Source organism: Eulemur rufifrons, chromosome 2 (genome assembly GCF_041146395.1).
Source record: "Eulemur rufifrons isolate Redbay chromosome 2, OSU_ERuf_1, whole genome shotgun sequence".
NCBI lineage: Eukaryota > Metazoa > Chordata > Mammalia > Primates > Lemuridae > Eulemur > Eulemur rufifrons.
The window spans coordinates 113,417,748-113,434,735 of record NC_090984.1 but is presented as its reverse complement, the minus strand read 5'-3'; the positions used below and the strand labels follow the sequence as shown (position 1 = coordinate 113,434,735).

The window sequence follows — 16,988 nt, the reverse complement described above, 5'->3', positions numbered from 1 at the left end:
GCAGCGTGGGGCATATGCTGGGGGCAGCGGCCTGGAGAGAGGAAGGGACTTCACTGAGGCCACGGGGATGGAGAGGGGCCCCGGCTTGAGAACAGTCTCTCAGACGGAATCTAGAGTTTTGAGAATGAAGGTAGAGCCAGAGGGAGGGGCGTGCTGAGGATACCTTTGAGCTTTCTGGGCAGTGAATATGGGTTTGGAGAAGGGCACTAAGAAATTCCGATGGGGACATAGTGAATTTGAATTTGAGGTGACAGCAAAATACCCAGGTGGAGGGGTCCAGGAGCTCGCTGGAGACAGGGACTGGGAACTCAGGAGGGACGTGGGTGGGAGTTATTGGTTACTGGCAACCACTGGAAGGCAAGAAGATGGATGTGATCCCGGAGAGAGAGCACGTGGAAAGCGAAGAGAAAAGAGCCGCTGGCAGCAGAACCCAGCAGCAGTGCGGGGTGGCGGAGGTGCCAGCGGCGGAGACTGAGGACTGGCCGGAAAGGAAGGCGGAAAACCGGCACAAGGCAGAGCTCCCCGAAGGCAAGAGTTTCAAGAAGACGACGGTCGCCGTGCTCCACAGCGTAGACAGGTAGATTACGCGCTGTTGAGGACTGACTGACTTTGTACCTCCCCCCATGGTTGCAAGAGCCTCCTCTTCTGGCTGAAATGACTTCCGAGGGATTATTTGTTTTTAATTTTTCAGTTTCACAAGATGAAAAGAGGAATGGGGGTGGGTGGTCGTGATGGTGGCGCAGCACGGCGAGTGTATTAACAGCGAACGGTTTACTCAAAAATCGTTAAGGCGGCGAATTTTACGTGTATTTTGCTAAGACTTTTGAAAAATTGAAAAACATAACAAATGAAAGATATCAGTACATAAGGATCCATGAACTAAGACGTTTCTTGCAGCCATAGGTGTAGTGGTAAAATAGCTGGTCACGACCTCAAAAATGTCTGAACACGCGTTAATGTTTGAATGGATTATGGCACTTCTGTACTAAAGTTGAAAAAAAAAAAATTGGTGTCTTAGTAGTCACAGAATGTCCCCAAAATGAATTGGGCTTTCCTAGGGAGCGGGCACGGGCCCCCCAGCGGCTCTGATCCTGTAGGCTGTCCACCCCCTCCCCCCAGGGCAGAGTCAAGGTGGAAAGGCCCAGAAGGAAGGTGCCCCTAGAACAAGTCTCATCTATCCCCACATAATCTCGCCACTGAGACCGCTTTGCCCAAGATGCCAAATCGTGCCTCTCCCTCACATGAGCCCCAGCGGACTCAGAGCCGGGCTCGCTGAGCAAGAGGAACCCCCCAGCCTCGGTCCCCCTGGGGATTTTTAGTGCATTAGTGAAAGCAATTTTGGTGGAAGCCAGATTGACAAAGACAGGGGAGGAAAGGAGGTGGAAACCGCGGCCCCACTCTTTACAGCCATGTGCCGGATGGCCACCCTCTTCACTGAGTCGCAGTCTGTGGATAACTGGCAGAAAAATTCAGAATGAAAGGCAGAGGGCTTTTCGCTGTGACCTCCGCCGCAATTCTTTTAAACCCAACTCCGCTTTCATTTAAGACCCTGAGCATTTGTTCCTGGGCTTATTCTCGTGGCTGCTAAAAGTAGTGTAATTGAAAGGATTAATGATATCTTTGCCTTCCTGTTTTGTAAGAAATTGTTCCACTTCCATGTTTAACTTGCTAGGAGAAGAATATGAAAAACTTGAATTCCTGGTTTTTATCAATGGAAGTTCAAGTTTTCTCAATCTTTTCAGGAATCAGTTCTTTGCTCTTTGAAACAAGATGATCCTTCTCACATTGAAAGTTTCTTATTGTCAAGTTCAATGCTGTCAAGAAAAGCCAACGCATGAATTATAATTTATTTACCACAATGGGATTTCTACAAGACAAAGAGAGGAGGCTGAATAAAGAAGATGAACTGAATATTGAAATTGTTTCTTTTCTTTAAAAAAAATAGCAAAAATGATGGTTCCTCTGTAACTGTGGAGGTTTTTTTTGTTTGTTTGTTTTTTGTTGCTGTTGTCCTTGTTCTTTCTTTGGGCCAAAACTCTAGTGTAGTAATCACATCATTTAGTGTCACAGAAAAGACTCTATTCTGCTGGTGGTACCAGAACATGTATACAACACATTTTACCCATGCAGAAAGGTATCCGAGGTTAAATTTGTTTACATTCCTGGTTGATTTGCTTAGCACCAATGGCCAAGGCAACTAGTTAAATCTTATTCCATAGCCACGGACAGCCCTTTACCTAAGTGTGTGTTGTGATGACAAGAGGAGTCTGGCGAGAGAGTGAGGGTCAAGGTGAACCCAATGCTACTGCTAGAAAAACAATGGCTGGTTGGTAGAACTCGTATCCAAGAAGACGACCACAGGACAAGGCTCATGTGTCAGCCAACAGAAGCCGAGCCCGGCTGATCTAAGCAGAAAGGGCATTTATTCATAGGACGGTGGGTGGCTCACAAGAATCCTCAGGAAACCTGGGGGAGCAGCTCCGAGGCAATGCAGCTTGGATCAAGGCCTAAAGTCATGATGAAGAGGGGTCAGGTTAGGGCCCTACTGTGGGCACCAACGATGCTGCTATGCTATAGACGCTGCTGTGCTCCCGGTCCAACACTGTCCCACTCCTTCCTATCACTAGCTGTTGTGGGGGCGGGGTGACCTAGGGTATGCCCCTCCCCTCAACTATGAGATAGGCTGGGCAGATGGTCTCTGGTGTTTCCAGGTTGGTTTGTTTTTCTCTTTGGAGACAGGGTCTCATTCTGTCACCCAAGCTGGAGTGCAGCGGCATCATCACAGCTCACTGCAACCTCAAACTCCCGGGCTCAAACAATCCTCCTGCCTCAGCCTCCTGAGTAGCTGGGACTACAGGTGCATGCCATCATGCCAGGCTAATTTTCCTTTCTTGTTCTTGCTCAGGCTGGTCTTGAACTCCTGAGCTCACGTGATCCTACTGTCTCGGCCTCCCAGAATGCTGGGATTACAGGCGTGAGCCACCTCGTCCGGCTGCCCTTTCCAGTCGTAAGTGGGAGACGGCTTTGGTGATACCCTGGGCAACTAAAAAGAATGACAAATGTCATTCTGACACTTAAGAACTGCAACTATGGGCCGGGCGCGGTGGCTCACGCCTGTAATCCTAGCACTCTGGGAGGCCGAGGTGGGCGGATCGTTTGAGCTCAGGAGTTCGAGACCAGCCTGAGCAAGAGCGAGACCCCATCTCTACTAAAAATAGAAAGAAATTATATGGACAGCTAAAAATATATATAGAAAAAAATTAGCCGGGCATGGTGGCGCATGCCTGTAGTCCCAGCTACTCGGGAGGCTGAGACAGGAGGATTGCTTGAGCTCAGGAGTCTGAGGTTGCTGTGAGCTAGGCTGATGCCACGGCACTCACTCTAGCCTGGGCAACAGAGTGAGACTCTGTCTCAAAAAAAAAAAAAAAAAAAAAAAAAAAAAAGAACTGCAACTATGTTTTAACCTTTATGGGCTGAGACCCAGTACAATGCCCCTGCAAGCAGTAGGTGCCAACCAAACTTCTGATTATGAAAGCTCTGCCGGCGTACCTTCAGGAGTTACAACTGACAGATTAATGAGCACCTGGAGAGCTGAGCAACTTGACCAGACAGAGTCTTTGCTTTTTAAAATTGTGGCTCTTTTTAAAACCCGTTGTAACGTGGCCATATTATATTCATGTTCGTTGATGAGATCTATGTCAAGGCCCTTAACAAAATTCACCATCCACTCAATGAAAATCTCCTCCTGACCTCCATGAGTACAATTTGCATGGTATAAAAAAATAAGGGGAAAAAGCATTTAAATCTTTTGTTCTCTATTAAGTTAGAGAGAGGAAGGATATCCTCAGCATTTTAAGATGAACATCTTGAAAACTGTACTCAGAGTGGCAAGGAGGTATAATCTAGTGTTATTTGACAAGATTGTTCTTCCTAGTGACTACCCACCAAAAGGGAAAGCTTGGAACTGATTGACTAGCAAGCTATCCATTTACTGTGAAATAAGGAAAGCTCTGGGGCTTAAATGGTAAGGTTATCAAATATCTTACATCCAAACAGCCACCTTAAAATGACTGCCACACAGGCAACGGTTTTCTCCCAATGGTAATGTTTGCTATTTTAACGTACAATATGGTGCCTTGCAGACACTGGAAACTCAATGAATTTTTCTTGGTGGTGATAACAGCTACAGATAACATAAATTGCCTCTTACTTTGGTAACAAAGGCTTGGTATGTTTTTGGCCAGTGTGGAGGTATTTTAACATAGTACAGTAAAAATACAGGTGAGGTATTACAGCTACTGTGTAGCCATTGCGTATTTTGATGCATTTTCATAAGGTATTATTATTCTTAGATGAGCATTTGTCGTAAAGATGGAACAGAGGAGTTCCTGTAAACCATTTATCTACCTTCCTGTAATGTTAATATCTCAAATAACCATGACACATTTATCAAAACTAAGAAATTTACACTGGTACAAACTATTCACTAAACTACAGACTTCATTTGGATTTCCCTACCATTTCTTGCGAGTGAGAGACTTCAGCACCAATTTGAGCTAGAGTGTCCATAAGGTCATAGCTGAACTACATGAATTTGAACTCACAGGGACTAGACATAGAGATGGCTGAGAAAGACTATGACATCTACCACTGGATGTGCCAAAAATACTTTGCATGCATGATCTGATTTCATCCTCCCCAGAAATCAGTGGAGGAGGGCATAGTGGATACTATCGTATCCACTTTACAGATGAGAAAGTGGGGCTTAGGAAACCATGCAATATTCGCAAGACAGTTCAGTTGGGAAGTGGCAGAGCCAGGATGCGAACTCAAGCTTCTCTGATTCCAAAGCCCGAGACCGTGACCGTGATCACGACAGCCCAGGGTGAAGCACACCTGTCACAGGTGCGATGGAGATACTGCCACTCTCCATCAGCAGCCTTGCCCAGGACCCACCTTCCAAAGCTCACCTGGACCAACTGTGGCGGGTGACCCCAATGTGGGAGGTTGTCCTGTAGCAATGACATGTGACACTACATGGAACGGGGTTTTCTGTGGTGTATGGAATCAGTTTTGACCCTGGACATTCAAACTCTGCCTGCTGGTAGGAGACATTCTCCCCATCTGTGGCCGCCTCTGCCGCTTTCCTTCCTTGTGGGGCGAGTGTGGGGACGCCCGCTGCTGGCCTGGGAGGAGCACAGTGCAAATATCCCCACATACCATTTGCTCTGCTTTCCTGAGTGGTTTAAGGCTTCATTAACGTGTGTAAAGTGATCTGAAATGCAGGAATGAAAAGAGCTGGGGAATTCAGAGTGTCGATGACTACCTGAGGTGAGACAGCTGAGAAAGGGGGGCTGAGGCAGACAAAGGGGGTCCGGAGAGGCTGCGGAGGCCCTTGTCTCTGCAGCCAGCTGCTTGGCTCACAGCCAGATCGGGCTGTTTCTGGCAGCATTCTGCCCCGCGCCTCCCTCTCAAGGCCTCTGTCGCAGCTCTGCTCAGGGGCCAGACCCCAGGATAAATAATTCCTAAAAGGCCTGGGCCGGAGCTGAGGCACAGGCCTGAGGACACAAACTGTGGCCAGTCCCATGACTGGCCCTATGGAGAAGGGAATGAGACGCCATCCATTATCCACTTTCGCCAAAGCAAGACCATCTGCAAATGACTGGGTTTGGTCAATGAAGGAATAAATGGGATGGATATTTAATGGCAAAGACACGAATGAATCAGAGCGAGTTTTGTTCATTCCTTTTGACAAGCATGGATTCATCGTAGTGATTTAGTACTGTCACTTGTGGGAAGCAATAAATCCTTTATAAAATGGTGGGTAAAAGTAATGACATCCAGGTCACATGCTATTTCACCATCTCCTCAGTGTGTGTTAGTAAAAGGGCGAGGCTATCGGTTTCATGGAGAATGTTAAGGCTTCTGACTCCATAGGGTGAAGGCGGGTGGCATTTTATTGCAATTTGAAGCATATAGAGAAGCAAGTGGAAAATCTTTCAGTATAACCTGATACCACCTATATCTAGCAAGTTAGCATTACCGGGTTCTTTCCAGCACAGTGAGGATTTCTGTGCATCTCTATGGGTATATAAACGGTGGCTATATATACAGCCTATTCTAAACTGTTTATGATGATGGAGAGGGAAAAAGTTTGTTTAGATAATCCGAAGTTTATACTGGGCTTTCATCATGTTTTAACATCCTGCTTGGGCTAATAGTTATGTGGTTATCCATCTCCTGAGCCCATAGACTGAGGATGTGGCTGCTGGCTGCACCCTACAGCTTGAGTGAGCATCAGTTAGAGAATTCCAGAGACTCTAATCGGCCTGGCATGGGGCCAGGTGCCCACCCTGGGGCCAATCCTCTGGTCACACTGTAAGATGCTTGTTCCCAAAATGGAACGTCAGCTCTTCCTGCATCCCAAGCCTGCTGGCCCTTGGACTGGAATGACACCACCAGCTCTCTGGGGTCTATAGCTTGCTGGCTCCAGATCTTGGGACTCCTCAGCCTCCCTAATCACCTGAGCCAAATTCTTACAACAAATTCCTTTCTCTCTATATATTAATATTCAAATATATTATCCTGTCAGTTCTGTTTCTCTGGAGAATCCTGACTAGTGTACAAATACCTTCTTATTTACTAACTTTATTCATGTATTTATTTAAAAAATTTATTGAGCACCTATTATATGCTAGACACTGTTTTAGTCCTCATAAATTATCACTGAATAAAGCAAAAATTCCTGGCCCCCTGGAACTTCTATCTATGGGTGTGTGGGGGGGGGGAGTAGACAATGAGTTACAAAAATCATGAGTGAAATAGTAATGTGTTAGCAGGCGATAAGTTCAAGGGAAAAAGGAAAAATAGAGCAGGATCAGGAGGCTCAAGAGACATTGGGAAGGGGACATTGGAACGAAGGCGTACTTGAGATAAAGGGGTTTGCCGCGTGGAAATTGTGCCCGAGGTCAGGCCGCTGCGGATGGTGCCGCCAGCCTGCGTCTCCAGCCGGGTCTACAGGCGCCTCCTCTCGGGAAGCTTGGTTTTAGCCACACTGCCCTCCACACTGCACTCTGGCCTCCTCACTTTTTCATCTCTCCACACCTTTGCCCATGCCTAGGATGTCCCCTCTGGTAGGGAGGGGCGGGGGTCGTGGGTGGAAGCCTCAGCCAGATGCCGTGTGTTGGAGATGCTGTCAGGCCAGAGTGGGAGGCGAGGACACCCTCTGGCCCCTGCCCTCTTGCCATCCTCCGTTCTGCCTCCGGTGCCTCTTGTTGGCCATACCCAGCCACCCGCCAACTGAGCCAGGAGTCTGTGAAACTCAGCCTGCCAGAGGCAGCTCCTAGCAATACAGAGCAAAGGGCAGGCCTGAGACTGGCTCGGAAGACAACCGGCCCAGGACCGGGACAGTTGGCATTTGAGCGTAGAGCACCAGGGACATGATTTTACTTTAGCACTTTCACCTCTGTGCTGCGATCGTTTGCCTGTCCATGAGCTCCATAGGACAAGGAATGCTTTGAAGACTTTGTTTATTTTTTCTACCCAGAGCCTAGAACAGTCCCTTGCTCAACATGTGATGTCTACACATTTGCATGAATGAGCGAATGACACTTTCTTTTGACTGGTACCTCTTCTGGTGTGCTCTGGCTTTGAGAAATTGCTCACCACCAGCGTTTCTTTTCAGCTTCTCATCGCCTCTGCTTGGTGCTAAGATTGCTTTGAGCCTAGCACATGCAACATTTGAAGGCCACATGCACGGTGTGACTATAAAGTAATTAGACCAGTTTTCAACAAAGGGATCAAATGAATTCATCAAGTAAGTTTTGCACGAATCCTTCCAAGTATTTCTCCAGGAAGGTCGTTCCATTTTCCAATGTTATCGCCATACCTGGCCCCTTTTCTTACGAATTGCACAAGAAAAGGAATGAATCACTTATTGGAATACAATGCTTTTGTCTTTTCAGTTACATGTCACCCAGCCTTTCACCTGGTGGAATTTCGGTGGTTTGGGAGGCATCATAAGAGAAGTTATGTTTCCTTTCGGCAGAGAGGAGGAGGGAACATATGGCCACAAACAGAACTGAGTGGTGACTCTCTCATGGGTGTAGGAGGGCTGAGACCCATCAGAGCTCCCGTGGTCATGAGGTCTATCTAGACAGAGACTCCCTGGATCAGGGCCATCCTATATCTGAAACACCTGGAGTTTCCAGGGTTTTCAGGGCCTTTCAGCAGCGGGGCTGCACATAAAAACCCAAGTTCAACTTGACAAAACCTTACCCCTCCATGTGTAAAGTGAGTTAGTTCTTAATCTCTGATAAAAAGCAAAAAGGTGTATGTGTGGCAGGGACATTGCTCAGCCTCAGAGTTTTAAGTCTTCTGCCTGCCAGGGAGCCCTGGACGGCCCCAGGACAGAAATCTGACCCGTGTGTGTATTTTACTTGCCATCTTTCTCATTTCATGGAGACTAAAATTTTTTCCAACAAACTTCATATTTTCATGCTGGTGACTTGCTGCTGAAGAAACCTACCTGCATTTTTGTTTTGGATACTTCACTTTCCACAATACTTACAGAGAAATAGTTGGGAGGCCAGGTGGGGTACTCGAAAAAGCAGGGCTTGTTGCGAGTGGAGAACAAGGTAGGGATTCCAGCTGCTCTGCTCATCAGCTGTGCAATTCTGCACAAGTCACTTCACTTTTCAGGACCTCCACTTTCCCATCTGAAAATTGGGAATATCTATTTCCTCACAGACGTGCGGTAGAGATCGCATGAGATGTATGTGTGAGTGCTCGGAAGATTGACAAGTGTAACATATTACAACTAGTTCTAAAAGGCATCAGAAAAGGTGCCTTTGATGTTTAATTAATACTAAAAACCTTCCATTACATTTATTTAGCTAAAATTGGAAAGGGGGAGAGTAAGGGTACTTTTCAAAGGGACTTTTTCTGTTCCAAAAATAGAATTCAGAAAGCACATATTTGATTTTCCTTTTGGTGTAAACCACAGCACCATTGTCATTAGCAGTTTTACAGAATGGTGACCTTCAAACTTGGTGATATCAAAGACTGAAAGAATGCTCCCAGTCTTGAAGCCTTTCAAACAGGCTTTTCAAACTTAAGCACTTTTATTTTGAATTAAGAGCTAATAGAATTGTCCTCTTAATTGAGCACTTGCAAGATTAAAAGTTGCTTTCCAGGTGGGCTGCAGTAAATGAACGTGCCAAGGGGTTGCTGAAAGCCCTTTTGGGGGCAAAGGAGGGAGAAAGTGATCCGAGTTCTTGTAACAAACACCCTTTGCTCTGTTGTGAAAGAGAAACCTAAAATATACAGTCTTCCTAATTGTACATGAGCTGATTTGTGTATAAATCTGAGATCATAATTTACTTTCACTTTACTGATTTTGTGAATTTTCGCATTTGTTTTAATTTGTAATTAAGTTTTCTCTATGAGGCACACCATATGCCACCATTAATTCTTTCTCGTTGATTTCTCAGGCGATACATGAGTGCATATTTTGATGCAATTTTTGAGGTCTTTTGAAAATCAAATGACGACGTGTTTAGCCATATGGGGCTTTGTTATTTAAAATAGCATATTATAATGTAAGAGAAAGCAAAATGCAAAAGGACCTGTCAACAGGGGGGAAAATATTGGAAAACTGTTTAAAACATTGTTTTGAACCCACAAATTTTCAACCCTTTTTTCTTTTCCTGCGTTCTATTTTTGAGACCTATCTTTATGGATCCCCTACGGTGCCTAACCTCCCGCGAACGTCCAGTATCACAAGTGCACCGGGCAGGGCTCTGTGTGCCAGTGACTCCCTGCGTTACATACTGGGGCTGCACCTCCTAACATCTGCCTTCTGAGTTCAGTTGTAGCCAATGGCTTTCTTTTCATACCTTGTGCAAGGATTTGACATCAAGCTCCAGTTCCCCCGCGCACGCCGTGGCCGCTTTTGAAAGGGGCCGACGGGTGTGCCGGTGTGCCCGGGGCTTCGCGCGGCTCCCGCGCTGCCCGCCGTACGTGCGGGCTGCAGACCGGGCCGCGGGGCGGGCGCGCGGCGCGCACTAGGACCCAGCAGGGCTCCGGGCCCGGGTGGGAGCCGCGCCGCCGACCCCGGGCGGGCGCCGGGCGCAGGAGCCGGGGTTCCGGCCGCGATCGGCTGCAGCTCGGCCGGGAGACGGCGCGACCCGGCGGCGGGGCCACTCGCGAGTCCAGCGTCGCGGCAGCCCCCCAATGCGGCCGCGAGAAGCAGCGGGGGGGCAGGCGATCGAAGGTAACGAAAATGGGGCTCATTTCCTGCCTCCCGATCCGCTCTTGCTTAGCATTGTCATGAGAAACCCTCCGTGTTCAGCCTGCTGCATTTTGGGGCACCCTTTGATTTTTTTTTAAGGTGTCCGCCCCCTTATTTCCACCTGGTTTCAGATTGATTTATAGCCTGCAGCCCAAATGAGAAAGATCCAGGAATGGCAAGTTGCTTATTTTCATTAGTTTTGTCTCAAAAGTAAGTTCATTAAAAAAAAAAAAAGTTTCTCAGGAATTTGTGGGTAGTTGTTTTTTAAAAAATTTTTTTTTAAAAAATTGCAGACAAATGGATATTTATAAAAATTATCAAATAATTGATGTAATTCTGTTAATTACTTCTAGGGAAGCCCACTTTTGTGGGCTGCCCAGGCGTTACTTTTATTTTCAAGGAAGAAACGTGTTAAATGTGGAGTTTAGGTGGGCAGAGTTTACAGCATTGCTGTCGCAACTGTTTTGCTATCAATTATAAACAGAGTGTCAAATCTACAGGCAGTTTAAACCTCTTTTCAAATTCGTAACTGGTTATCCTGATATGACATATACAGATGAGAGTTTCTGTTGAGGGCAGTAAGAATATTTCTCTTTTTGGAGAAACATTGTTTTGAGGAGAAAACCGTGATTACCGGCTCGGGAGGCTGAAGAGACTATTTTTCATGCTTTGTTTATACTCCGGGAATGCCATTTGGGGAAGGGAAACATAATCTTTCTCAGGAGCTTTTAATTGTGGGGTTATTAATTTATTTAATTTATTAGTTTCAATTGGTTGGGCTCAGGGAGCCCTTCGTCACAGGCTGTGCTTAAGGTGACACATTTGCTAGCAGTTGGGACACATGATTGCAAATGTAAAATGTGCCTCATCTGAAAGGACTGGTCTGCTGGAAGCTCCCTTGTGGAGCTGTTGTAGGCAGGGTGCGACCGGCTCATTGAGGAAAAAGGGAATCGTTCTCCTTAGCTAAGGAAGACATCCTGTTATATTCCTTTTGTTCCCTGTTTTTCATTGATCGCCAGCTCTGCCTTAGAGAGGAGAGCAGCTCAGAGGGTGCAGAGCTCTGAAGACTGCACAAATGACTAGAGCCCACTTTAACTCTCCTACTGATTGGTCAGTTAGATTGAGACTTATGAAAACAGTCACCCAAACGCTTTTTAAAAAATTGTGCTGTAATTTCACATTAGCCTTCTCGTGCACAGATTTCGAGGTCGATTTTTAATTCTGGTGCAGTTGGCTCGAGATATCTTTATGTTTAATTTTTTGTTGTTGTTTCTATCCAGATAAAGTAGGCCATTTTGGTGACAAATTTCTTTGCAGATGTCAGCTACTAGCTTACATGTATAGACCTATCACTTTACAATACGTTCTTAATGATTTCTGCTCTTAAGTTGTAGAATGCAAAGTTGTTCAACTTAAGAATAATTTTTCCTAACCATTTTTTGATCTGAGTATTTAAATAGCACCATCAGCAGATGGATGCTTAACTGTATCATTACTTTGATAATTTAAGTGCCTTGTGCATTAGCATGTTTCATGCACTAAATCTAACTGTGTGACAGAGATAGAACAAGACAATAAAGAGCAAACAATCAAAATCAGCTTGCACACTATTATAAGAAATTGTGACATCTGCTTTGAGGAGAATGCATTTCACATCCAAGAAAAAGGGCATTTTCACCATTAAGAATATGAATTAGTAAACATTTTGAAATGTTATATCTATAAGACAAAATATAAAGCCCGTGAACATTTTCATTTGAGCCTTTAAAGTGCTTTCATTAAAGAAGCACTGTCCCAGAAGTTGTTAAATGTATAAACACTTTTCTGATTGGCTTAAAAATTTAGACACAGGAAGTGGATTGTATCTAATAACCCATGAGTGGAGACATGGTTGTCATGGAAACCGAGAGGAGTAGCCCCACCCCCCCACCACACATACATACTCTACCATGACCACCACTTAAAAAAAAAAAGCAAAAACAAAACCTGCATGTCATCACAGATGCCTGGAGAACATGTTGGCTTCTGTAAGCTTTCCCACAGCATCTGTTGAAACCTGAGACCGTGCCTGTCAAATCAAGGTCATTTTACAACAACAACCAAAAATGTAGTCTCTTGGATTTCATAACTGTATTTGTATTGAAAATATTTGAGGAAAGAGCCTTAAAGCAAGGATGAACACCCTTGCTTACTTTGCATTTTGCAACCTCTGAGTTTGTGCAAGGGAAGGCTTAGATGAATGTATTTGAGCACTTAATTGTGGAATCAAACTGACTTGTATGTCTGCTGTTAGGACAAAACTCTTCTTAGGGCCATAAAGAATAGAATGTTACCTGTGGATGAAGAGTTACCTGGGGAAGGTAGAATGAGGCATTTCTGTTTGCAAGAAGGTTCAAAGTTGAACTGAAGCAATTGAACTTAAGCACTTGAGGCATTTTGGAACCCTGCTCTGAGGCTGCAAGTGTGGGGAAAACTGAAGACTGGTGCTTTGGGAAGTATAAGGCAGGGTGTTTTCAGTAGCTGAGCGGGAAAGGAAAAGCTAGATGGAAATGAGAGCTGTTTCAGACTGCAATTTTTATTATTATTCAGTTGACTTAGAAAAGTTTCCTCTTTTGTGGATGAGGAGGAGTGCTTTAGTTTTTAGAATAATCGAGAGGTTTCCAAAATCAAAGTTGCAAATATTTCCACTATGTTGGTAATGGTTTCCCTCAGGAATGTAAAGAAAGAAGAAAAGTTTGGAGGCCGCCCCACCCCCACCCCATTCATTTTACTAACTGCAAAGTAACCAAAGAGGCCCTGTCCTAAATTTTGACTTTAAGGATCAACATTGAACCTTGTAAATATAAAGCAAGTGCACTTCTTACACTTTTCTAATCTTGTCAATGGCAATCTTCAAATTTTAAGTTCTTGATATTTATTTAGAAATGTCTTCCTTCCAACCCTGGTGATTTATAGCATTGTGTTGCTTTATCTTAATTGAAAATGGTCAGTTTTAAAACTTATTCAATTAACAGTTTGATCTATTTTAAAAGCAACAAATTTCCCTTGTTTTCATCAACTAATTGCATGGGAGTGGGGAGGAGTGCTAACTATTTTAATGTTTATTTAATAACCAGCATCTACATCATAGGAAATATAGACTTAGAGGCTACATAGCATTGTTTGGATGATTTAGCGTATATTTCATTATCCCATGTTGTCAAATATTTAACTGATTGGGACTTGGTGAAGAAGATAAGTTTAATGGTGCACTGGTCTCTTTTAGCAAAGGATTTCCTGTAGGGAGCTTTCTTATCTGCAAGTGTGTTCATTGGCAGGAAATATGTCAGTTGCTTGTTTTTACAAACCGAAGGAAATGAATGGGATTTGTTGGTTTCTAGAATCTACCCTCATTCTCTATTGTCTTTCAGATAATTTGCTCAGAAATTTCATTTCTAAAGGGACTTTTTTGGAGTGCAATTAATTCACTCTAAATCTTTGGCATTGCTGTTTATTTCTTTTTGACTTTGGGATTAGGAAAACTTATTGTTATACTACCATGTACAACTTATTTTACCAATGCAAATTAACAAGATGTTCAATAAAATTCCAATTCGTTTTCACTTGTCAGATGGTTACTCACATATTTACTGAAGCTGGCATTTTTGGATGGCTATGCCAAATTTCTAATAATTGTTCTGGAATACTAACCAAATGTCAGTGTCGATTTTGCATTAGCATGGAGAGGTAAAGGGAGAGAAGCAGCTTTATTCTTCTCTTTGCTTGTAACAAAAGGTCCATAAAGAATACATGTCAGGTATATACCAACCTTGCTGAGGGCAAAAATAAATGAATGAATAAATAAATCAAAATTGGGGGTGAGTAGGCTAACACTGCTTTAGAGTACATATGAGAAAAAGAAATCTTAACTTTGAAAGGATTTACTGTGCAAAAGTCTGGATTATTTTTTGGATGTTGAAGATAAGCATATTTAATTGCTTCAATTCATGTATGTTTCAAAACCAGGAAGAGGGAAAAAGGGCAAGCTTCTTTAAAGAAAAATAAGTACATAAACTTCCATTTGCAGGGAACCCTGGTCAGAGTGGTTAGGAGTGCCTGAGGGAGAGAGAACCATTTATTGCAATGGTTTTCACACATTTTTGTAGACATCATTTTTGTTTTATACTTAGCACCAAATGAAATCTTATGCAAGACCCTAATATATGAGTCAAATAAAAACAGAGCTTCTCTGGAGGAGCTAGGAGCCTATGGCCTGCTCTATTTCCTTGGGCTGTGCCTGGGGCACACCCTAGAACCCCAGTACCCCTGTGAGCACAGTTTGAAAACCATTGCTTTAAAAATATTCTCTAAAGAAGGCCTGAGGGAATTGCTTGCAGAGTCCTAGAACCTCTTAGCTAAAGAGAGAACTTTTGCCTTGACAATTTATGAGGACACTTTTGCTCATAGTGGGTAGGAAAAAGGTATCAATTAGGTATGTAATGCAGTGTACCCTAAGAAGCTGATATGCATATAGAAAAAGATAGGTCCACTCACAAGTGTGAAAAAGCCCTGGTCCAGTCCATAATGGGAAAAGGAGAAAGGGTATTTTTAGGGGTTACTTATACACCAGGACTCTGTTCCTTATAAATTATAGGAACATCACATGGCTGTGTTTGAGATTAGTTGGCCACAATCTTACTGGAATGCACCACTTTGGGATCTGTTCTATCACTGTTTTTCTATTAGTCAGTGAAAATAATTTCATATTAAGTATCGTTTGTAAAATGAAAATGTGCCAAGCTATATAAATCTGCTTGGCAGACTCAGTAGTGTTTTGAGTGTTGAGTAAAATGATAACACACAGATGATATTTGAATGTCATCAAATATATTCACATTATCTCCTCTGTTATGAGATCGTACTGAAATGGCAGTATTGAGATTGGGCTCAGTTCTTCTCTTTACATCCCAGAAGCTACCAGTATTAAGGATTTCTAGGGGTGGCAGACAGAGGAATCCCATTTAGTTCCACTCTTGATTTTCACGATCACAGGATTCATGCATGCATGAGTATGGAGATAAGGAGAGATCAGCAGAGACTTCAGGCAAACTGTGGAGAATTGTGCTGCTTATGGCCACAGCCAAACTCCCTGCATTGTTTCTTGGAGGCTGCCCGGTTGAGAAGTCTATGGAAGTAGAAAGGATAAACCCCTGTCTACATTCTCCTACTGCTTTCATTGTGCTTGCTGTGTTTCTACTACCTGCATGGGGTTAGAGATGCAGATTAGAATAGTATAATAAGTATTCCAGGAAGCCACAGATCCTGCAATGATTTGTGCCGAGGCTGAAACTTCTATAAGCACAAAATAGTTGTGATAGTAGATGAAAATGATTATGGTTAACTTTATTTATTGAATTGTGTGGACTGAAGCTTTTCACGTTTAGGCTGTGTAAAGCTATCTCATTCCTCCTCCCACCTGCATTTCAAAGAAGAACAAGTGTGTACAGCCATAGAAAGCCAACAGAACCATCCCAAGGCATATTCAGGATGATAGAGCAGCATTTCTTTGGGAGTGAGCATTAAATGGCATGTTCTTGGGGACTGTCTTTTTGAACTGACGGGTGCATGCCAGTTACCAGGACATTGCTGAAGTTGCTAATGGCGGACTTCTCCACATGTTGTACAGTGTGTGCCTAGTACCTTTGCAGAGATTCAGAGAGTAGCACGTCCCACTTGGAGAGAGATTTTAGTATCATGCAAGTTTAGATTTTACATAATCTAAGAGTGCAATTTCTTTGCACTCTGAAATCTTCTGATTCAGCAAACTTAATACTTTTGTAGCCTTTAAAATGAAAACAATTACTATATAATGACTACTTAATAAATGTCTTTAAATTAAGACCATCATATTGTTTCTTATGACCATAATAGATTTAGCACTTAGAATGGTCTCTTGAAAAAGAAATTAAGTTGCTCTGAGTAAGTTTGGCAATGTTGGGTGACATAGACAAATCACATCTTACATTATTTTATTTGATTCTCAATTTAATAATATTACTAATAATAACTATGATAATATACATTAATGTCCCATTCTACAGTTAAAGAAATAGAGGTAACCACATTCCTAGAGGCACCCATTCCTTGGAAGCTGACTAGTTCTCACCCTCAAGTCCCCTGACTCCAAATTCCAGGCATTTTCTACCGTACTTACCACCTCACGACTGTTCCTCTGCCTGTGTCTATTCCAGGGTTGGACACTTCCCCTTCCACACTGGAAATGGAGTCCCCTCCTGGGAAAATCGCAGGGTGGCATGGGAAATATTTGCTGTGATTCTGGCCAGAAATAGGATTTTGCTTCTTTTTTTTTTTTTTTTTTTTTTTTGAGACAGAGTGTCGCTTTGTTGCCCTGGCTAGAATGAGTGCCATGGCGTCAGCCCAGCTCACAGCAACCTCAAACTCCTGGGCTCAAGCAATCCTACTGCCTCAGCCTCCCGAGTAGCTGGGACTACAGGCATGCGCCACCATACCCGGCTAATTTTTTCTATATATATATATTTTAGTTGTCCATATAATTTCTTTCTATTTTTAGTAGAGACGGGGTCTCGCTCTTGCTCAGGCTGGACTCGAACTCCTGACCTTGAGCGATCCACCCGCCTCGGCCTCCCAGAGTGCTAGGATTACAGGCGTGAGCCACCACGGATTTTGCTTCTTGACA

At 43.8% G+C, this 16,988-nt stretch overlaps 1 protein-coding gene across 1 annotated transcript in view; it reads left to right on the top strand.

Moving 5' to 3' along the window:
- The first annotated feature begins 10,222 nt into the window (after positions 1-10,222).
- FOXN3 (forkhead box N3) overlaps positions 10,223-16,988 on the top strand; it is a 356,934-nt gene continuing 350,168 nt past the window's right edge. Inside the window, exon 1 of the mRNA XM_069465209.1 lies at positions 10,223-10,273. The gene's annotated coding sequence lies outside the window, so the exon portion shown is untranslated. The remainder of the gene's footprint in view (positions 10,274-16,988) is intronic.